The 20,710-nt window shown below is 38.3% G+C and overlaps 1 protein-coding gene and 1 long non-coding RNA gene across 5 annotated transcripts in view; both read right to left on the bottom strand.

Annotated features, from left to right (window-relative positions):
* LOC119769486 overlaps window positions 1–20,710 on the bottom strand; it is a 192,736-nt gene that overhangs the window by 101,402 nt on the left and 70,624 nt on the right. The gene's annotated exons all lie outside the window — the stretch shown is intronic.
* Window positions 1,268–3,175, bottom strand: LOC119769488. The gene is made up of 3 exons (XR_005278385.1): window positions 2,242–3,175; window positions 2,009–2,182; window positions 1,268–1,950 (listed from the first exon to the last, which is right to left on the bottom strand). It is a non-coding gene; the product is annotated as an uncharacterized LOC119769488 (long non-coding RNA).

Raw genomic sequence — 20,710 nt, 5'->3', positions numbered from 1 at the left:
TGCATGATTTTTTGCAACGAACATGAGGCAAATGCGAGGGGGACGTCACTTCTGCGCTAACCGAGCGATAAAGCTTCCTTTCCAAACCTTTGCAGCGTTCACTTTCACCTTTCCGCTTTAACTTGCTTTAACGCGCGTTAACCGCGATAACTTGCTTTTTGGCTTAAATTTTCTTGCGTTCTCGCATCACACTGCTCGATTTTTTTTGACAGCGAGAACTGTCAAGAGCAAATGACAGTTCTCGTTGTCAAATTAATCGAGCAGTTTGTTTTGCAAAATTTTTCTCCGTCACCGGACGGATAGTGGTCCCTAAAAGGAGGAAGCAAGATTCGGCTTCAAAGATTGCAACTTCCGGACGGAACATTATTGAAAACGGGCGTGTTCCGGGCCGGTGTTGGGTGCGAAGAGCCTGCCAACGGAGCTGTATGACGATGAACCAGGGGAGAGCAAAACCGGTGGAAACAGATCATCCGTCGGAACCGTTTCCTGCGCCTGCGAAGGATTCCTGTTCCAGCGATTCGAGACGGATCGGTCTTTCGTCGATTTCATGGTGGAGACAGCCTTTTCAGTGTGGGAGTTTGCAAAAAGGATTAATCAGGATCGGCCGCGAAGTGTTTGCCAGGAATCGAAAGGCCAGAGGAGAACAGTGGTGGCAACCAGGAAGTGGCCAATGAGATCCTTGAGCTGGCTGGTGAAAATCAGGGCGAAGCGTTCGAACATCTGTTTTTGTGCTAATCGGAGCCGGCCGGAATCTCTCAGGGCTAAAGCCGCCGACCTGCTACATGTTGTTGGTTAGTCAAACACTATTCTTACTTTAGTTTTAGCTAAAATTGTTTTTTCTTCACCCTACAGGACGGCATGATTGAGAGACTGGCCGTGAACAACTACAACGCATAGGGGCGCGTTTCCCAGCTCGGAGGACAGCATCGACTGCAGCTGGCACAGACTCCCGTTGTTCCGGAGACCGTCGCAGTTGCGTCCAACAGCGGCGGTGAATCCTGCTTGAGCTTCTTGGTAAAGAACTCGGCCACATGCCGGACGCGGCCGACAAGGAGTAAAACAAAGCTCTACCTGTACAACCTGAATGCTGATGAAGACGTGTGGGTGCTCATATTTAGGCCCAGATGCTAGTTATATATGTCCGAACAACCTCTGAAAATTTCAGGTGGATTTTGATAGTAGAATCGATAGTAGAATTATTGTGTAAATGCATAAATAAATCTTAAGCTAAAGTGAAATAAACAGTGTCAATAGAAAAACAGGATTTTATTCAATTAAGTGTACAAAATCATATCGAACTAAGGAGGCTGCGGGACAAATGTGCCGCGGGGTGGGACCAGTGCGCGAGACCAGTGCTTGGGAACGTCCAGCTTGGAGTTGCCACCCTTGCCGTTTGAGCCGTTGATCTTTCTCTGAATGCTGCCCCGCTGGTTGAGTGCGTTTAGCGCTCGATCTTGTCCGTGCTTGTGATGCAGCAATGTCGGTGCTTGATGGAGTCACGCTTTTAGACCAGGTCGCGGATCGACTAGAGTGAGAAGTAGCCATAAGTGAAGTAAGGATCGGCGATGCGCAGTATTTTCTTGGTGGCCATGTTCAGCTTGAGGATGGTAGTTGTTGATCTGGTACAGACGGAACAGCAGCAGCACTTTGCAGACCTTAGGATTTGTGTCGGTGATTCATCTTTTTGGGCATCATGTTGAACCAATCGTAACCGGTCACTTCACTGCGCGGAAGAGTCCTTTTGATGGGGTCGGGCTCGGAAATGTTCAGCTTGGAGTTGCCTGTCCTTGAAGAACTCCGCCAGCATAGGCTCCGGTGCCGGCAAACCATTACTGTTGATGCTGTCCTCGCGGTGGTCCAGATTCAACAGTGGACCTCCCTCCACGAAACTATTCGTATCCGCGAGGAGCAGGAGAAACTCAAGAATCAGCGCACGGCGATACTGTTGGTCTGCAAAAGAATCAGAATTAAACCAGTAAAACCTCCAGGTAGATTCGGACCAGCTTACGTAGGCACTCAGCTGCTCGTACAGGTCATGAAACAGATGTAGACTTTGCCGACGCCAAGCCATGCCGTCGTCGAAGGTTGTCAAGAGCTGGTTTTAGTCGTTGAAGGTGATCGAGTTTACCGCGCCCAGATGTCGTTCATAATCCTGGACGAAGTCGCCACTGCAGGTGCCCCACTGTAAGAGAAAAAAAATTGAGGTTTCTTTTCCCATTATATTTTGTTGATTCTACTCACCCAAATGATCTTATCGGACGTCGGACGTTCCCGCCACTAGCAGGAAGCACTGTTCGGGGCACCACATCGGCCCAGATTGACTACGACATCGTGCGGCGATGCCAAGGGCGATGCAGAAACGATCGCCCAAGATAATTTCCAATTCCTTGTTGTGCAGCATGTACTCGTTCGGCTTATCCTCAGTCATGCGGTTCCGGCGCTGCTTTGTGGCCATCATCTCTTCGATCACAACCCGCTCGGCCTCGACACAAGTTCCTCGTCCTCGCCTCACAGTCCAAAAACTCCATCAACTTCTTCCGGATTGATTGAAGATTCAAACATCTTCTTCCCGTTCGTGTCGTACGCGGCCTGCAAGTGCCCCACCACCTCCACTAGGTCCTTCCTCCACCAAAGGACCAACGCGTCCCATAGAAACAGTGGACCGCCTTTCGCTGGTTCTCAAATTGAAAGTCACTAATATGTTCCGCCTCCACAAACCCTGAAGAATATTCTTCGGCTCCCGCATCTGCTTCGTCAAACCCGGATTCTCCGGATCTGCCATCGGTTCAAACATCTCCTCGTACCTCGGACTCGGGACGATTTCACCTGCCCCCTGCAGCGGTTTCGCCGCCGAGTGGGTAAAAAAAATGAAACTCACAGATTGCTGCAGCATGTTTATTTACGAAAACTGCAGGAAAATAATCAAAACAAAGAACGGGTTGCCAAACCCGAAAAAAAAACTACTCGAAAATGACGGCAGGGTTGCAAGATCGATTTGGTTTGGTTCAAAAATCGAGCAGACGCTGACCGCTTTAACTCGCTTTAACGCGCGTTAACTTGCGATAACATACTTTCTGGTGGCGTTATGTGAAAACTCGGTACGATGAGTAGCGTTGATGCTTTTCGAGCTCGTTTTCGTGCGTTTTAGTGTGTTATCGCGGAGTGACATTCCCCTCGGGCAAATGGTTTTATTTAATTAAATTATGCGCTAGGGTAATCATACGCCTTTTTGAAAAAAGATTTATTGAACAACATCAGCTTATTTCAAAAGTTGTTCTGGAGTTCCGATCGCCACGCTTTGCTTTGCGCAATGCTTTGTTTACGTTTGAATCTGTCATTTTCCATCCTTCGTTAACTTGCATGCAAGTGTTCCTTATTCCGGAAAGTCGATTTTGGGGTTGTGTCTAAGCTAAATGAAGTAACGCAAGCAACGAGCATCGAGTTGGTTCGATGCTCGTGCTCTCGATGTCGTTGCACAATCCATGAAAATCCAGCCTTACATTTTTCTCGTCGATCTCCAGGATGCGCGCCAGCCAACTGATGTATTCGGAATTGAGTGTTTGTTTTGAAAGTTTTAATCGATGTGGTTGATGCATCGAACATTAACTTAGACTTTCATTCTACTGTTTCGAGTTTCCGTTGTGATTTCGTTGGACGGAAATTATCGATTATCACTCAGCAAATTGCGGCCAGTCAGTTAAGGGCAGTACAATTAATTACGGGTTAAAAGGGACAAGCACTGGCTAACGGCTAACGGGAACTGCTTTTCCGAGGAGTGCTTGGTTCACGGTTGGCAAAATTTCACAAATTGTATCAGACTTCCGGAAAGCAGCTTTTTGCTTGTGAGAAAAGTCATTAAATTTACCAGAGAATATTTGATAATGTCCTTTGTGCTATGGGAATATGTTTTGAAAAATTTGACTTAATTACAGGCTGCGTTTTTGTACAAAAAAAAACAAAAAAAAACACTTCAATCAGCGGAAATTGAACCCAGTTCACGCAAAAATTAAACTGATGTACACTGGGAGAACTGCGCCTTAGCCCGTACGCTTACTAGAACGGTATGACGGGAGAAGGATTTAAGTCAATAAGAGCGTGCCTGGATGAAATGTTTCCCGTATCGATATGTTACTTTGTTGATAAACATCAAATGCTTTGAAGCACATTTTCAAGGTCGTAAATGGTGATTTAATGCCAGTTGTAATGCTGCAAAGTTTTGGTACTTTGAAGCATTCGCAAAGCTTATTTCCTACTTCAAAACATTCCAGTGCTGATTTCGTACTGAATTAATACTTCAATTTAGTGCTTGTGGTTACTTGGGAATTGGGCCAAACAACACTAATAAGGTCCAGAAACACAAAAATATGGTCAAAATCAAGAAAAGTTACACAAATTCCTTTAGTTTTGCAATTTTTTCACGATATTGAAAATTGATCCAATAGTTTCTGAGATATTATTTATAGACCTAGAGAGCATTGATGGAGCTGTCAAACAATACAGTTTCACCAAATTTGGTTTTGAATCTTAAAATTAAGTATAATATCCAACATTATTAATGACGTTTTCCATAATCATGATTTTCAAAAAAAATGGCAACACTGTCATATGAATTTTGACCATATTGTAGGATATATGTCCCTATATTGGGCCTAGTATTTAAATTGAGTTTACCCAATTTATTTTAACGATATTGTGCAAATCTGACAAGAATCTGTCAATTGAGAAGTACAGGTGCTGCCATTATCTCCATGTTGAGGGGTAAGAGTTATTAATTTTCCGTCTTAAATTAGAAAAAATAATAAATAAATCTAATGATGTGATTTGTAGCTTGAAAAAACACAATGATTCAGTCTGTTTGGCGACCGTACTTTTTAGATCAAAACGCAACGTTAACGTCAAAAAAGCTCGCAACGTGCTCCGGAATTTCACCAAATCAAAAGGTGGGTTGTAAAAAGGGACATTGAAGACATTGGACATTGGAAGACATTGGAACAATAGACCCAAAGTAGGGACAATAAATGTTGTGGTTTTTCGAGCTAGTTCAGTGATATAAGGTAATTTTATCAAAAAATTAATAATGTACAAGCTTCAGCATTAAAAACCTACAAAACCGTGTAAAATAAACTAACCTGCCATCCCTTGAGAATACATCAAATCAAAAGAGCGCTCTGCTAAGTAGGCCAAAAATAGGGACATCTGCTCAATTATAGCTCAAAAGATTGCATTTTATAGATTTATAGTAGCTTTGCGACGATTTGACGATTATTTTGATGGCATTTATGTTTAAAGATTTTTATGGACATTTTTTGGTCTTAGAAAAAGTACAGATTATTTGAAAAAATGTGTGCATTCTTGAAAGAATTGCTTAGACACTTTGCAAATGTAAGGCAGTAGCATGACTGTGATCAATTATAAAACACTTTGTGGTCCTTGTTGCATTAACATTTTGGTTAAAATTTGAAGTATAGTTTTTGTTTGCCCTCTTCATGATCTTAGCCATGGTCGTGGGACATAAGCTTAACAATTACAATTACATGCTAACTAAAAACTTGCAAAGTACAAAAAAATCATTTTTATAATTTATTTTGTCTCCAATCCAATCTTCCAATAACACCGAACAACATTTTAGGGAAAAATACAGTGTATGGTCCCCAAAATAACAAGCATTTTAATTTTTTATTCAACAAAATAGCCTTTTCTCAAAACTTTGTATGGAAAATGAGTCTACCTATCGTTGAAAAAACTTCAAATATATTTGGTGAAGCCGATCTTTTCACTCCATGTGATAGAAGATGTTCCTATGCATTTTCTGAAACTTCAATTTTAGTGTTTAGTTTCAAATGCAGCATCCGGTAATTTTTGAAAAAGGATTTGTATATGATTTGAAAAAAATCGTGTTCAAAATTCGAATTTAATTGACTGGGTGATACCATCAAATCCAGCAAGAATCCAGTTATGGCGTTCTAGCAGGATTCAAGCAGAGTTCTAACAGAGCTGGACATTCTTACAGCATTCCAGCAGAAAAGCTTCACGATTCTAGCAGAATCAGCTGTCGTCGTGCTATCTTGTCACACCCACCATTTCGACTTTCCGAGAAAAACGGGTTTTAATGTTTGACTTAGAATAAACAAGAACTAGAGCACGCAACGTGAACAATAACAAACACGTTTTGTTTTGCTGACCATTCTGTGCATTGTGGTTGAAGTTGGTTGCTGGAGTCCCGAGTTATAATTACAAAGGTTTACGGTAGTCTAACTTGTACGTGCGTCAAACGCGTTCTGACCTGAAATCTCTTTGGCCAGTTGTCGCACTTACAACAATTTTCAGGGAGTGACAAGATAGCACGACAAGATTGAAAATACTTTCATATGTAAAGTGAGAAAAATGCAGAAAAGTGAGAAAAATGCCGGCCGAGACTCGGCATTTATTTCTGCCGAGCAATAAGTTGTTCTGATTTCGGCAGATTTCTGCCTAAGTTCGGCTAAAAATCTGAGTGTGTAGAATATTTTATGACTAAGAATACTGATTTTTACCATTAAAAGTAAATCTTTCCCAGTTCCTGAGGGGACCACCCTTGAAGAGTATCGGGGCCGGCATTTACAAAGCGGATTCAGTGGCAGTTTCATTCTCAACTTAATGTTAATATGTTAGGGTGGATTTTCATGGATTTTTCGATGACCGACATCGAAAGCGGCTTTCGATGCTCGTGGTCATATTTTGCCGAAAACTCATTTTTATCAATCAGGTTAAATCGCAAAATGGTTTGGATTGATATTTTATGGTAGTATAAGCACAAACAAACACATACCCATCGCCGGAAAGTTGCGAAAATGCGATTTTCCGACTTTTCATTTTCGATGCACGAGCATCTTTAGACGACCGACATCGAAAGCATACTCACGACCATGCTTTGCTAAAATGTCCGTGCATTGAAACTCGATGCTCGTTCAGTGCCTTTTTGCTACCTCAGCGGCACCCTAGACACAAACCTAAATAACGCTTTGAAACGCTTGGTACGGGATGGGAATGAAACTTGACGAAACAAATTCTATCTGTCAAACCAGACCTTGTCAACAATCAAAACAGCTGATTTTGCATGGTGAAATGGTGGACATTGTTTTGCAGGAGGAATCCGTCCACCGGTGGTTGGATCTCGGAGTATTGTTTAAACGGAGAAATCCGTCCACCGGTGGTCGGATTTCAGGGCATTGTTTTGCTGGAGGAATCCGTTCACCAGTGGACGGATCGCCTGGCCAAGTTGACAAGAGGAACTTGTCCACCGGTGGTTGGATTTCGGTGCATTGTTTTGCAGGAGGAATCCGTCTTCCGGTGGACGGATTTCAGGGCATTGTTTTGCAGGAGGAATCCGTCCACCGGTGGACGGATTGCCTGGCCAAGTTGACAAGAGGAACTTGTCCACCGGTAGAAGGATTTCGGGGCATTGTTTTGCAGGAGAAATCGATCCACCGGTGGCCGGATTTCTGGACATTGTTTTGCAGGAGGAATCCCTCCACCGGTGGTTGGATTTCGGTGCATTGTTTTGCAGGAGGAATCCGTTCACCGGTGGACGGATTTCAGGGTTTTGTTTTGCAGGAGGACGGATTTCTGGGCGTTGTTTTGCAGGAAGATTCTGTGCACCGATGGACGGATTGCCTGGCCAAGTTGACAAAAGGAACTGGTCCACCGGTGGTTGGATTTCGGGGCATTGTTTTGCAGGAGAAATCCGTCCACCGGTGGCCGGATTTCTGGGCATTGTTTTGCAGGAGGATGCCATGCACCGTTGGACGGATTGCTTGCCTAAATTTTGCTTAAATTTCTTAAATTCCAAAATTTCTAAAATTTCTAAAATTTCTAAAAAATAAAATAAAATTTTCTTAAACTTATAAATTTACTAAGTTTTTAAAATTTCAAAGTATTCTAAAATTTCAAAGCTTTCTAAAATTTCAAAGTTTTCTAAAATTTCAATGTTTTCTAAAATTTTTATTATTTCTAAAATATTAAAAATATATAAAATGTCTTTATTTACTTTAATTTCTTCAATTCCTTTAATTTCTTAATATTTATAATTACCTGAATATCTTAAGTTTCTTAAATTTCTTAAATTTCTTAAATTTCTTAAATTTCTTAAATTTCTTAAATTTCTTAAATTTCTTAAATTTCTTAGATTTCTTAAATTTCTTAAATTTCTTAAATTTCTTAAATTTCTTAAATTTCTTAAATTTCTTAAATTTCTTAAGTTTCTTAAATTTCTTAAATTTCTTAAATTTCTTAAATTTCTTAAATTTCTTAAATTTCTTAAATTTCTTAAATTTCTTAAATTTCTTAAATTTCTTAAATTTCTTAAATTTCTTAAATTTCTTAAATTTCTTAAATTTCTTAAATTTCTTAAATTTCTTAAATTTCTTAAATTTCTTAAATTTCTTAAATTTCTTAAATTTCTTAAATTTCTAAAATTTCTAAAATTTCTTAAATTTCTAAAATTTCTTAATTTTTTTTTAAATTTCTTAAACTTCTTAAATTTCCTAAATTTCTTAAATTTCTAAAATTTCTAAAATTTCTAAAATTTCTAAAATTTCTAAAATTTCTAAAATTTCTAAAATTTCAAAAATTTCTAAAATTTCTAAAATTTCTAAAATTTCTAAAATTTCTAAAATTTCTAAAATTTCTAAAATTTCTAAAATTTCTAAAATTTCTAAAATTTCTAAAATTTCTAAAATTTCTAAAATTTCTAAAATTTCTAAAATTTCTAAAATTTCTAAAATTTCTAAAATTTCTAAAATTTCTAAAATTTCTAAAATTTCTAAAATTTTTAAAATTTCTAAAATTTTTAAAAATTTTAAGATTTTTAAAATTTTTATAATTTCTATAATTTCTATAATTTCTAAAATTTCTAAAATTTCTAAAATTTCCAAAAATTTCTAAAATTTTAATTTTTTTTAAATTTCTAAAATTTCTTTAATTATTTTAATTTTTAAAATTTCGTAATTCTTTTATTTTCTTAAATTTCTTAAATTTCCTCAATTTTCTAAATCACTTAATTATTTCTTTAATTTCTCATATTTCTTGAATTATTTATTTCTTAAAATTTCTAAAAATATTAATATAACTTAATTTTTTTGAAATTCCTGAAATTTTTCCAATTTTTAGTCCACTCTATAGAGAATTTGCAGCTAAGCTAAAAGACACGTGTCGCCATCTATGAACAAATAGCGTAAACCTTTGATTTATTTTTTGAAAAATATGTGTTTTTTCCTTCAAAATCAACATTTTTATTAAACTTATGCCGGATTCGGATGAGAAAAAATATTTCCAACAATTTGGTGTACAACTTTCCAATATTTGTTTGATTTTTCTATGAGAAAACTGTAAATTTAGAAAAAGATAGTAATTTGGACTATTTGGTAAGAAAGTCTGTCAAAAATCAATAAAAATTGTTGAATATACGTAAACACATCTGTTATCAATTATAAAACTGTTTATTTCATTGATATAAACGGGGAAACTCATTTTTAGTGTTCCAAAACATGTTTTTTTTTAGAAAAAGTCACATATTTCTGCGCGCCCAAAAAAAAGATGTTCATTATTTTAAAGCAAAAAAAAATTCTCGTCTTTTGCAACCAGTTTCATTAAGATTGATGCAGGGAACCATGAGAAATAAACAATTTTGTTCTTCAATCCAGCAGAAAGAAATACGATTTTATACAAGTATACAAGTAACCTCATTTTGGCGCCACCTACATTTGAAACACAGTCGCGCTGCAAAACCTCAATTATCTCTCATCTATTTTGCATGATTTTTCGCAACGAACATGAGGCAAGAGGTTTTATTTAATTAAATTATGCGCTAGTCTAATCATGCTCCTTTTTGAAAAAGATTTATTGAACAACATCATCTTATTTCAAAAGTTGTTCTGGAGTTCCGATCGCCACGCAATGCTGCTTTGTTTACGTTTGAATCTGTCATTTTCCATCCTTCGTTAACTTGCATGCAAGTGTTCCTTATTCCGGAAAGTCGATTTTGGGGTTGTGTCTAAGCTAAATGAAGTAACGCAAGCCACGAGCATCGAGTTGGCTCGATGCTCGTGCTCTCGATGTCGTTGCACAATCCATGAAAATCCAGCCTTAAGGTTAATGTTAACATTCCATAGGTCGCCTCCCTAAGGTGTCGTGATAAGGTCCAGTTTGTGACGATACACTACCTTCCCTTTACTAAGCAATCGATTCCAGAAGGGAAAAGATCACCAGTTGTGTTGGTCCGAGCCGGGATTTGAACCCCGATCTACCGCTTACGAGGCGGAAGCGTTACCACTGGGCTCGGGCTCGGGACCATTAACATCACAAAATTGAACTATTATGAAAACTTCTGATTCAATAAAAGATCTACACCCAAAGTTAAAGAACGAGAGGATAGTCCTCACGAAAAGAAACGTGAGGAAATTGCTATTTTGCGAGAGTATAGTCCTCTCACGTGTTCATTCGTTCATTGGAATAGTTCATCCTATTGAGTGGCTTATATGGAAAAATGACCGCCACTTAATCACCGATCCTTGGTGGCCCATACGGCAAAGGCACGGATCAATATGCCGAAGGTCTTGGGTTCGAGTCTCGGTGCCGAACTTTTTTTGAAGATGAACCTATGAGTAAAGTACTCTCGGTAATTTCGGGATTGATCCTCTCCGTCCGCACACAGTACCATTTTACTACCGAATCGTGCTCTTTATCCTCTCGTATGCCGATGCCCAGTTCTGGGTGTAAAAGTAGGTCGCATTTTTTGCCCTCAATGAATGTGATAATTTGTTAATAATTTGTAACAAAATTCAAGCAATAACCTTTGACAGTTCTCCTCTACAGGTGATAGGAGGAGACCAAGGTTGATGGATAACAGACAAGACTACCGTAAACTAAGGTCAATCGGGACACATGGGGCGAATCGGGACAGCAGTTTTAACCATGTTGGAGCACTAAATTTTGATTTTTCTGGTTGGTTTCGGTTAGAACAGACTCAGGCCAACAAAATGTGTACATCCATTTCCAAATTTAAAAGTTTTAAGTGCTCTCAAAACTGCTGTCCCTATTCAGACTGTAGTCCCGATTCACCCCAGATTACGGTACATGAGTTTTAAAGGCAGTTTGAAGGAAAATACTTTACACAACAAAAGTTTTGCGTGCTGCAGTTGTTCATTTGGTCGATAGCAAGCAACCTGTCGAGAATATGGGTTTTGCAAGAACTGTCGTCTCGTTCCCTCTTTTATAAACATACAATGAAACAACTATCCATTCGAGCGTAAGCTATCAATCGCATCGGAATGGCCCTCGATTAATAACAATTATTCTCGCGTGAGTGCCGTGGAAAATTGACCATCCACAGCTGTGCTAATTAGGCTTGTAATTTGCATATTTGTGCACAACAGCGACGGGTGTCGGACGCGTGCCGGGAGAGAGAATTTACGCACGCGAAACTAATTTGGCGACAATGTTGATTTAAAACGGCAATAGCTAATCGCTGCTGGAGGGGAAGGGGAGGAGATAATGAAATTCAAAGCACTTGTTGGACAAGTTTGCTACCAGTACTGATGATGCAGGTGCTGGTTAATAAATCTAGTGGGAATGAGTGGGATTCGTGGAGTGGCAGATTAAGTTGACAGAATCTGTGTTAAGTGTTACGAGTCATTGATTTAATTTAGTTGTTGATTAGTCAGCCGTTTGAAGCAAAATATAATTTATCAAAAAAATCAATTCAGTTAAATATGTTCAAGTCAGTGTACTTGGAAAAAAGGAAGAAAATGCAACCTTAAGTTACATTTTATTCTCTGCACAGATAATAAACGAAACGTAGACTCTACTGAAATGCACTTCAGGTAGATGATGCAACAAGGGTTTTTTTATTCTTCTCGAAAAACGACATAATACACCGGATTGACCAAAGGGCCAAAGGATATCCCTAATTCGAATTAATCACATCAAATGGAAGTCCCGTGTCGTTAGATAACACACACAATTCCAGTCTCCCACACTCAAAGAAAGGAGAGAGAAAAAACGAAAAACTCGGTACAGACCATAAACCGTATAGTTGCTGTATGTGCCCACCATTAAGATCACGTGTCGTGAGTTTATGTGTCATGGCAGCAAGGACCTTCTCTGATAGAGAAATACTCCCGGTGCTAGGAAAATACCAGAGAAAAGAAATCCAACCATTATTGGAGTGCTCACTTTTGTCTTCATACTATTCTTCCCCGGCTTCGTACACGTATCGCGTGGTTGAGGCCATGCTTTGTTGTCTCGTTGATTTTGCTTGATGTCGTGTAACTTTTGTCATTCGACCATTTAAAAAAAATCGATTGGAAGAATGACAAACGGACCCTTGATCAGAAAATGACAAAAAAAAATCAATCTCGAATTCTTAAAAAAAATCGGCATAAGTTTAAAAGGCAGCAAAGGTTCACCGACAGGAAACTGACTGGCAGATTGTCAAAATGTTAATCAACCATAATTTAAATAGCAGAAAAGATACATCGCCTGGTATGGTAACTTATTCGGCAGAAATTCCAAAGGCAGAAAACATTGAAGCAGATTTGAATTATTGCAAACTGCCGAGGCCAAACGAAAATGCATAACGAAAAGCAGAACTGATGGCAGAATGTAAAATTGGCGAAAAAGTTATTGGACAAAATTTCAAAACTTAAAAACGTAAAAAAGCAAAAAACTAATAGGCAGGTTGACAGAATTTTAAATTGACGGTAAAATCTGAAGAATTTTAAAAAGGCAGAAATAGTCAATCCGCAGAAAATGGAAAGGCATATAATATAAAGGCGGTTTTAAAAGTAAGAAATGCTTAAAATAGGCACAAAATTAATTGATTGGCAGAACTTCAAATTAACGAAAAAGGTTTTGCGACAAAATTTCAAAAAGTTTAATAGGTTAATCTGGCAGAATTTTAAAAGGCAGAAAAGTCAATCTAATCTAACCTAATCTAATCGAAAACAAGCGCAGCCAGTCCAAAGAAAGCATCCTGGAAGAACTTTGTAGTTAGATTACGCCCCAAGTTAACGCGGCCAGGCCTACTGCGTTTCATTAACCGCAGAGACAGATTCTGTGAACGGACCACATTTCACAGAATCAACAGGGGAGGGGAAGTATCGGCAGAAAAAAATGTTTACAGAAAAATTGAATCGCAGCACTGACTTAAAAACTGAACTTAAAAATGAAATAGCCGAGATGTTAAGGAAGATTTGTTTTGTAGATTTTCAGATAAATTGTGGATTGTTTTAATAAATAAAATTGAATCCTCTAAATCAGTCAAAATTAAATTGTGACAACAGACCACAACATCACCGCCATAGTGGATTGGTGGCATGACATCGCAAAGGACCTGCCTCTATAGATATCTCTAACCATGGTGCAGGGGATAATGATGTCTTTGTTGCCTATATTCGTCGCCGTGTCGCGTTGGGTCTTCACACGCCTCTACCTGGCCTGCACTACACACTTGCCCTTGTCGGGGCGCCCTGGACAGGAACCTGTCACCGTGCAAGGATTCCCACAAATCATCCAGCGCGCTCCAGATTCCATTCGGCGAGGGCTGAAAGGAGGACGTTCTCCATGTCATCTTGAAGGTATTCACACAAACCCACCTACATGTCATTCAGGTGAGTAACGCCTAAACTATGTCGGAGTTCATGACGGGAATGACGCGGTGTTCCGGGCGTGGGACATCTTGGGATTGAGCGCTTCAAAATCTTTTTCACTCAACAATACTTGAGATGTCCTTTCAACGAGAACTCTTACAAATATCCACATTTCACAGCTGGAAAATTCCCAACAATTAAAATGCAGTAAATTGCCCACTTCCGGCAAACCGATTGCATCAAACTTCCCTTTCCCGGAAAATGCCAATTGAGGTCAACTCCCAAGCAGCAAGAGGATACATTCCAATCGTACACCTGAGAGCACTACCTCGGTTGTTCGTAAGAATTTTAAGAGTGAAGTGAATTGGATGTAGCAGGTACTGCTACTAGGAATCTGTCAACTGGGGCGCAAAGAGACATTTCAACTTGGATGATGCCAAAAGAGGGATTCTCGATACTTGGTGGCTAGATTTTCAGGATTTTGCCTCATCGGAAAGGTGTTTTAAATACCTATCCAATGGTGAAAAGTTTGGCAGTTTCGGTAGTCTTTGAGGAAATTGAAATTGACCGCTTTTATATCTTAGCTTCCCCCTTTCACCTTAAGAAGAACAATCTGGGGTCTGCATAAGATGCTTAAAGAAGTCATTTTGCATAATTATTTTGAATTAAGACCACAAAAATTGTAGCTATATATAAGTAGCAGATTCTTAACGATAAATCCCTGATGTACAGTGTAAACTAACAGGATATCGTTTCAATAAAATTATAATTACAATTACAATAATGTATAGATTCTTCTGAGGTGGAATAAGCAACTTATTTATATTACTGTATACTTAACAAATAAAAAGATTTCAAGTGAGTAAAAATCAACACTCAGAATCCAAAACACCAAACAATTTGGTGACCAGCCTGTGGACCGTTTAATGAAATTAGTTTCGCTTCGTTCGACCTGCCCTTTACTGTCCAAAAGCCTACCAAAATAATCCGACTGGACGACACCGACGACATGACCTGGAACCCTCAAGATGAAGTATATAGTTGAGTGAAGGTATGACGGATGGCACGTGGTTGGTTCAGAGGTGGTGGACGCCGACAATGACGGGAAGAAATTCCTTGTGATGCTCTCTTTCAGAGTGGAAAGCAATCGACAAATTGGAATTTCATTCAAATTATTTCCTAATCAAGTATAAATAAGTAAGAAGAAGTTGAGTAAAGAGTGGGCAAAGTATTTGTCATGGCGGCGTGACTGGCGGGAACAAAGTTTTGGTGCGGCATCGAAATTTTCGGCTTGGGGGCACGTTGGAATTGGCGGCGAATAACTCTCGCCTCTAGACAATAGTGCGCACAAACGATGACAAACGGCTGCCATGACTGGACGCTGGAAAGCACGTGGCGAATGGGTAAATATTCTATCTTTTTGTTATTGAATAATTGATGGGTTGTGGTTTCTTGGTTGATCATGAGATTTGATGGGCAATGATTCAATTTTGGACTCTTAGAAAAGATTTCTGCACCTCTTTTTTCAGTTCGGATTTCAAGAAAAATCTGTAAAAACACTTACTTTTCTTTGAATGCTCTAGTTTAAACTGAGACGAAGACTTACCTGCAAAAAAAGAAGAAGAAAGTTTTATTAAACATTTTAAACGAACATCAAATAAAATAATATAATGGTTGAAGCATTTTATTTTAAGACATTCATAAATGTGCTGAGAGCTTTCGAAAATTTCCAATGAATGGATGCCATTTTTTCACTTATTCCTTTGTTTTGACAGAATGTTGATACAATAATGAAGATTTTTACAATATTAAAAACATTATTTTATCCAAAAGCACTGTCACCTGACGCAATTCTGGACACGTCCAACTAAGTACAGTGCACAGTGTTCGGAATGGCAAAACAAAGTGGAATAAATTGATCACTCCTCGGGTGAGTTTTCAAAAAGCCGTAAGAGCCACTGTGACCTCTGACACTAATTTTCGTTTTCCTCGAAAATGAAACAAATTTTCATTTTTTTCAAGTATGGAGCACTTGAAGGACGTGTAGATGAACAATCTCGAGCATTTTTGATATTGGTTTTTCGTAAGTAGGTCGAATACCGATGCAAAAAGGACTTTGTTTATCAATGGCTCTTACGGCTCTTTGAAAACTAATCCGAGACTCCTTTATTTGACGTCCTAGCTAAATTTCTTAGGAAAAGTTGTTGTACTTGATAAGGGCTTTCTTTTGAAGTTGTTGACACCCTCTATGATGACCTTACAGTGTGTCATCCAAAAACTAACTTTTTGGATGACGTTGTAGGGCTTTGGTGTCTCCGGCGAAGCTGTACAGGGAAAAAGAATCATGAAAGTTTGTTGAAGGCGCCAAATTTGTAGCTTTTAATCTACTCGAGTTTAACTCCATTTTGGACACTTTTTTGGAATTCTTAATAAAGGCTCTAAACATTTTGCTGTCTTCGGCAAAGATGTGTAATTTCATGCCACAAGCAACTCTTCAGAACATAGGGACCATCCATCCCTCGACAATCTGTTCTGAACGGGTCTGCACATGACCATCTAAACTTTCAGCTTGTTATTTAACTATGGTTACCAAGGTTACGGCCGGCCCAGGTGATCGTTGTTGTTTTTCGCGTTTGATTTTAGTCGGCTACTGCGATCAACGATCGGAAATTGTTTTCGGATAACAACTGTCAAATGTCGATTGTGATGTTGTTTTTGTCTTACTTTTCAGGGATCATGAAAATCGACCGTTTCGGGCGTAGCGTGAGGTTCCCGCAGCTTAATGGCCTATCTACAATCACTTAGCTTAGAACATCTAAGTAAAGTAGTTACTTAGGAAAGTTTGCAACTTACGTTCGTCATCCACAATCAACTTAGAAAACTTGCTGGGCTGATATACGTTGCTATGCAGTTGTTTGTTTACCTTTGATATGGAAACGTCAACTTACCGTAGATTTTGAAATTTTCCAAAACAAACGTCAGTTTCTAATTTGATTACTTTTCCATTGTAGAAACTCAGATTCATTTCCATTGATTCAAATTCCTAAGCTAAGTGAAATTTTCTAAGCTAAGTGATTGTAGATAGGCCATAAGGATGAACGATCTACGGCCTATTTAGGTTAACTGTTCTCAAGAACTTCTCACCTTGAAGACCTGCGGCGATACATTCGGAAGTGAGAGTTTATTTACTTGCTGGCAGTTTTCCCGTTGCAAAAGCCGTGCAAAAGTGCTGATGTGGTTTAGAAAAAAAGAGCTTTGTACTTAGGTATGGGTAATTCTCTACCAACTCACACGAAATCGGGAAAAGTTGCCCCGACCCCTCTTTGATTTGCGTGAAACTTTGTCCTAAGGGGTAACTTTTGTCCGTGATCACGAAACCGAGGTCCGTTTTTTGATATCTCGTGACGGAGGGGTGGTACGACCCCTTCCATTTTTGAATATGCGAAAAAAGAGGTGTTTTTCAACAATTTGCAGCCTGAAACGGTGATGAGATAGAAATTTGGAGAGACTTTTATGGCGTCTAGCCAGATTTGATGGCGTACTCAGAATTCCGAAAAAACGTATTTTTCATCGAAAAAAACACTAAAAAAGTTTTAAAAATTCTCCCATTTTCTGTTACTCGACTGTAAAAATTTTTGGAACATGTTATTTTATGGGAAATTTAATGTACTTTTCGAATCTACATTGTCCCAGAAGGGTCATTTTTTCATTTAGAACAAAATTTTTCATTTTAAAATTTCGTGTTTTTTCTAACTTTGCAGGGTTATTTTTTAGAGTGTAACAATGTTCTACAAAGTTGTAGAGCAGACAATTACAAAAATTTTGATATACAGACATAAGGGGTTTGCTTATAAACATCACGAGTTATCGCGATTTTACGAAAAAAAGTTTTGAAAAAGTTACTTTTTGCGTTTCTCTTTGTTTCGTCGTCCGTGTCTGTCGCGGGTGACCATGAATGGCCATGATCGATGACGACCAACTTTTTCAAAACTTTTTTTCGTAAAATCTTGATAACTCGTGATGTTTATAAGCAAACCCCTTATGTCTATGTATCAAAATTTTTGTAATTGTCTGTTCTACAACTTTGTAGAACATTGTTATACTCTAAAAAATAACCCTGCAAAGTTAGAAAAAACACGAAATTTTAAAATGAAAAATTTTGTTCTAAATGAAAAAATGACCCTTCAGGGACAATGTAGATTCGAAAAGTACATTAAATTTCCCATAAAATGACATGTTCCAAAAAATTTACAGTCGAGTAACGGAAAATCGGAGAATTTTTAAAAAAATTTTAGTGTTTTTTTTTTCGATGAAAAATACGTTTATTCGGAATTCTGAGTACGCCATCAAATCGGGCGTCTAATTTTAAACAAAAGTCCCTTTGACACCAAATTTCTATCTCATCACCGTTTCAGGCTGCAAATTATTGAAAAACACCTCTTTTTTCACATGTTCAAAAATGGAAGGGGTCGTACCGCCCCTCCGTCACGAGATATCAAAAAACGGACCTCGGAATCGTGATCAGGGACAAAAGTTACCCCTTAGGACAAAGTTTCACGCAAATCGAAGAGGGGTCGGGGCAACTGCTTTGTGAATTGGCGGAGAATTACCCGTATATCACACTGTATATTATTCAAATTTTGTTGTATCCATTTCCATTTGACTTGACAAATGTACAATTTTAGCTCAATCTCCAATCTCCATCTTGAACGAAAATCGGTAAACCCTTTCCTTGGCCAAAGGACCAGCTTCGAGTTACTTTATCAAAAACTGGAACTTCCCGAATCGAATAGAATAAATTTCCCGCACCCACGCTACCCCCTTGAGTGCAAAAAAAGAGACCGAAACAAAGATGAGACCAGGTTTTGGAGAATCTTGCCGGGGAAACCCCACATTGGCTATCAAATTCATATCTTTCCGAACAAAGTAGATACATCTAGCGAAAAATCGGTTTTCGGTCCGGTCTGCTCTAGCCGGGCGCTGCTCCAGTAGAGCCGTAGACGCCACCAGGAAACGAAACTTTCAACTTTGCATTTAAAATATTCATTTCGAAAAGAAGATGAAACAACATTTTAGAATTGCAAATCGTTAGGAACGATGGAGAGTCGAGTCGATTCAGAATATATTGCTTTTATTTTGCCCCATCATCAAGTCTAAACCCTTTTAACTGGATTGAAACTTGGAAACTCTGGTTCTGTGAGTTTGAATAACGATCATTTACGCGGTGGAAAGATCGAATTTCCTTGGGCCGTAATCCCAGCTTGACACATCCCACTCTGGTGTTTGAAAAAGTCGTTGATTTACACACCATCGATCGCCACCATACAAAAAAAAAGAGATCAAACAAACTTTTTTATTCCTGTTGCCATTCAAACTGATTCAGAGCCCCTTCCTGGATAAATGTTGTTACGCTCGTTATTTATGTTTCCCATGCTGCTGCTGGTGCTTCCAACAACACAACACCAACACGCCGTAATCTGGATAAACATAAATATATTTATTTTCAATTTGAGTCCCAGCTTTTCGGACCCAGAAAGTGAAATGTATGTAGGTGGGACTGGTGGCTCTATCGGCAAACAGATTGCGCCTTATTCAAATTTTGGATGTGATTTTCTGTGAGATTTGGATGAAAATCGGTATTCTACTTTATGTGGTTGGAATTTTTGTTCCAAGAAAAAAGATTAAAAAACGTTGAGGAATTTTTGTGAGCGTTTCTAAATGTTATGAATCTTCAATTCATTGCATTTAACAATCTTTGATCAACCATAACATAACTAATTTAAATTTAATTTAAATGTTTAAATTTATTCATAATTGTTAAAATAAAAAATAAATAAATCAGTTTTTCAACAGAGTTATTCTTTATGTTTTCAAAAATAAGCTGTTTTTTGTAGAAAATCTGTAACTTTTTAAGGATTTTTTTGGAATGCTTTGGTGTCTGACCGAGCCACGTAGCCCAGGGATAACGCTTTCACCTCGTAAGCAGTAGATCGGGGTTCTAATCCCGGCATGGACCAACACAACTGGTGATCTTTTCCCTTCTGGATTCGATTGCTTAGTAAAGGGAAGGTAGTGTATCGTCACAAACTGGACCTTATCAAGACACCTTAGGAAGACAACCTATAGGATGTAAACATTAACCTTAACCTTAGGTTCATCAATAAACTGTCACTGAATCCGCTTTGTAAATGCCGGCCCCTATACTCTTAACGATTAACTTTTTTTTGGTGTCATCGGCTAAATTGTTGGTATTGATGAGGACTATTCAGTGATTTTTTTAATTAACTTTTTTATACAAAAACTCAATTTCTCAAAATCTATTTTTTTATTTTGATTTTTTTTTAAATATATAACGAGACAAAACCCCTCATCTTTTAAGCCATTCAGAAGTATGGAACAAAATTTTGCCGACGAGTTATATTTATTTATAAATAGTGATTTTCTTAAAACTTTAAAATCTTCTAAATTAAATTTTCAACCTCATTTTTTATGTCAAATCCAATTGTACTGTACAAATTTTTAGATAAAGTGCACCATTTTAAAAATCTAAATTATGTCCAAAAAAATCCATTTTTTTTTAAGTGTCCATGATTCCATGATGTCTGCCTGTGTGGATCAATCAGACCGCGCACTGGACTCACAATCCAGAGGTCGCCGGTTCGAATCCCGAGGCGGACGCAAAAAATTCTAAGTGTAAATATAGATATTCGGTGCCCTCTCCCCGTGCCATACCTTCACACTTAGGAGACCCGGGAGGCGGAGTCTTGTCGCAAAAAGAACGATACACGCCTGTGGATCCGTTGACGAAACCTCAAGGTTTAAGAGGGCCACATTATAAGGTGTTACGTCGATTCCGTTTTCCGTCCATGATTCCTGAAATTTTGTTTTCGAAAGGATCAGAAAATTTCTTACAATTTTGTCTAATAAACATTGAAGATTGGACCAACAACCGCAACAGCGGAACTGTCCTATTTCGCTATTCTTTTATATATTTTTGAAATTTGAATTTATTTTTTCCAAGTTTTACGGATCTTAAAAAATTAAAGGTTGTTGCAATATCTGAAACCGAAGTTAAAGATTTATTA

The sequence above is a fragment of the Culex quinquefasciatus genome, chromosome 3 (assembly GCF_015732765.1).
Source record: "Culex quinquefasciatus strain JHB chromosome 3, VPISU_Cqui_1.0_pri_paternal, whole genome shotgun sequence".
In the NCBI taxonomy this organism is placed as follows: domain Eukaryota; kingdom Metazoa; phylum Arthropoda; class Insecta; order Diptera; family Culicidae; genus Culex; species Culex quinquefasciatus.
The sequence above is the reverse complement of the archived record's forward strand: the minus strand, read 5'-3'. Positions and strand labels throughout refer to the sequence as shown.